Here is a 3607-nt window from a genome sequence, read left to right as displayed (position 1 = left end):
TGAAACTTTCAATTGTTTTCAGAAATTTGGGATGCACTCCGGGCCGCTACTGAGGCTGATTTAACTCTTGCACAGGCAATTGTGGACAGTGCGGGTATCCTTGTTACAAGTGCCGACTTGACAACATGCTATGATGAGAGGTATCCACCTTTTTTGTAACCTTTGGTTTCAGTAATTTCTTTGTATTTCATCTAATTCCTGTGCGAACTACTTCATTAAGTGATTTTGCTCTTATAAGACTTATTTTACAGGTGCGAAGTATGAATTGCCCAAATATGTTTTGAGTGAGCCGACCAATTTGATTAGAGACAGTTAGCAACAGTTGTAGGCTTCACTGAAATTGGATGTAAATCATGTAAATTTCTCTCTTACTGATGTTGGGTTCAGTACTGCTTGATACAATTCGTTTGCATTGACCTTCTTGAAGCTTTTGCGGGAAATCGATACAGTTCAACTCAAAAAATCAAACCTACTGTCTGCAGGATGCACTCCTTGTCAGGGAGCATTGAACCACCAAAAAAAAATCTTTGGGAGATAAAGAGTATCAGATGATTAGAAACCTAATGGTTTGGTTCTAACTTGATCTGAAGTTGACAAATTGAGATGGACATCAAGAAACCTAATCTTTTTCTTTACTTAGGAGATAGGTGGTCTATCTAGATTTATCTCCGGGCTTTCTTACAATGGAAATTGCAGAGATACCAAGAAGCCAAGTAAATGGATACCAGTTGGGTGGGGCTCAACCTGGCCTTGTTTGATCAACAACCCATTCATCCTTTGGGTTCCTTTCGTCTGGCACTGTTGGAACTTGGGGTTGGGCACTTAGGCTTGAGTGGGACTATATATTTTGCCGCTTATACCTTAATTGTCTAGGATTTTAGTAGTTGCTCGTGTTCACCCTGGTCGGATCAATACTTCCCCATGTGAACGCACGATAGAGTGGTCCCCTCCCCTAGCTGAAAGTATTATGGTTGGTTCCATACGACTTAGGAGCTGGTCGGCTCTACCTTTGACATACCATACCCACCACGTCACTTAAATTCCATGGCTAACCATGGGATAGTGATATAGTAACTGTTTAACTCAACCATGGTCAGTAAATCACACCATGATTGAGGTTAACAGTTATTTGACCCAGACTGAACTGTGGTTAGGTTAATCGTTATGAAATCAGTTATGTTGACATGGACAAGGATCCATCCACCAATAGCACTCACGTCCAGGTCACTAAGAAAAATGATCCAACGGCCAATGAGCGAGCAGACCAACCAAGTATATAAAAGGAAGTAGCGGAATTAAAGGTAAGATAACAAAGAACACTTTGAGCTCTGTATTCTTCCTCCTATTACTCATTACTGACTTAGGCATTGGAGAACTATTTTCGGAGCCAAACACTCTCGGCCAGTTTCTTTTATGGTTTGCTGCAGGTTATCGTAGAGCGGGAATTTACAGTCTTAGTTACCATTCGCTTGGTGATTTTGTGTTTGTGGAGATAGTTGGTGGTCCCCGAGGGAAGCACATCAATCATTACATTGTAATCTGAGACCGGGTCGGTTGGTGCTGGCCAGCCGCCAGATACCGAGAGTTCCTCCCGTAAAGCAATTTCAGAGTTTGTTCAAAGCCAGTGAGGGGGATTTACAGAGTTCGTAGGGTCGTTGGAAGTGAGAGAGAGAGAGAGAGATGGTCCGTGGTGCATCCGCTATCGGGGAAGGTGATTCACAGGAGAGGGATATGAGAGGGAAGAGGCTTGAAGGATTGCGTTTTCTGGTTCTTTCAAATTGTTCCCAGAATAGAGAAAAACTTGGGTTTTCGTTTCTGTTTTTGTTCTTTTGTGTCTACCTAGTTCATTTTGTAAGAACTGGGAAAAAAGAAACCTGCTTTATTTGTGTCACCATTGAATTTACAAAATACAACTCTTTTTTTCTCAGTGGATGGAAGTCGTTGCCCCATCACCGTTCGGTTAGGCTGGTTATGGGTTTGAGTTGATACGTCTCACTATTGTTCATTAGTCCTACAGAAGCGTTGCTTACAATATGAGGGTTATTATCACTACCATGGAACACCATTTTTTTCATGAAAAAAAATTCTATTCTCTCTTATTTCTTTTGCAATTTTAGCAATATAAGTCCAAGAACTACAAGAAAATGCATTTTAACGAGACTTTTAGTGGTAGTAATTTTTTTGAAGCCACTAAAAGGAGGTTTTTCACGGCAGTAAGTTTTTCCACCTCTAAATTTTCAAACGTTTATATATCTTCAGGCAGTTCAACATTTTGCTTCTAAAGAGGGATCTTTTGCAGCCGTAATTTTATACCACCACTAAAGAGGCACCATTTGCGTTGGTAAATATGTACTGGAACTAAAGTTTCAGTTGCATTACATATTCCGAAACAGTTTAGAACTTCTCCTTCTAAAGAGGCCCTTTTCACGATGGTATATTTTACCTCTACGAACCAAGTATATAAAGGGAAGTTAGCGGAATTAAAGGTAAGACAACAAAGAACACTTTGAGCCCTATATTCTTCTTCCTCCCCATTACTCGTTATTGACTTAGGCATTGGAGCACCATTCCCCAAGCCAACACTCTGGGCCAGTTTCTTATCTAGTTTACTACAAGTTATTGTGGAGCGGGAATTTGTAGTATAAGATTTGCACCGTCTGTGGGAATAGAACAAGAAGCCATCAGAGTGCCTCTAAGTTGCAGAAGTGCCACAAATCATCCCCCAACCCATTGCCACAAGGAGACACCCAAGGAGTAGTAGAGGAGGGTGGACAAGACCCAGCAATGGAGAGCAAACAACAGTCGGCGGAAGATCCTAAGTCTGGACTCCACCCGACACCAGCTCTAATGGTCATGCCAGAGCAGTTCGACGCACTCCAGCAGGAGGTACAGTTCCTCACCCAGCTCATGCAAGAGGTCTAGAGAAAGGAATCTCTTTCTCTGCATCATCCCATCTAGAAGGGAAGCTCATTCTGGGGAGATTTTCAGCAATGAAGCTGAACACATGCCTACCAGGAGTTGGAGGAGTTTCTAGTCTTCTTTGCGCTACTGAACACATCCACTCTATTCTCCTCTGAGCAGAAGACTAAAGAACACTTCTGCTTTTCCCATTGCAAATGCTTTCACAAACTCAGATGTTTCTCTAAGACTAAGCTTGCAAAGTGGATCAAGGAACATATTCTCAAGTAGATTCTCAACATTTCTGTTGCAGAAGCTTGCATTGCCCTCCAGTGTCGATCCCTGAAACAAAATAGCCCAAAACAAAGACTAGAAAAAACAGAAGATCAGAGAAAATTAATTCAAAAACCAAAGAGAATTTTTTAAAGGTCGGGCTTTTAACTTTTTATACGAAAATAGAGATGAAGCTTGCGAGTATTTGGGGCTCTTGAGATCCATTATAGTGAGGATAGAAGGGATTACTGACTTGGGAATACATGTATGCTTCCTCAGCCAGTTTGCCAATTTGAATCATCTTGAAATAAGACGGACCTTTTGTCTCTTATCTCCAGGAAGCATGAAAAAGATGCATTACTGCTTTTGAACAAGGTCTCTCAATGACCTTGTGAATCTAAGCCCTTCTTTTTTTTTTTTTTTTTTTTTTTTTTTT

Source organism: Macadamia integrifolia, unplaced genomic scaffold, assembly GCF_013358625.1.
Source record: "Macadamia integrifolia cultivar HAES 741 unplaced genomic scaffold, SCU_Mint_v3 scaffold1335, whole genome shotgun sequence".
Classification (NCBI taxonomy): domain Eukaryota; kingdom Viridiplantae; phylum Streptophyta; class Magnoliopsida; order Proteales; family Proteaceae; genus Macadamia; species Macadamia integrifolia.
Note: the sequence above shows the minus strand (reverse complement) of the source record.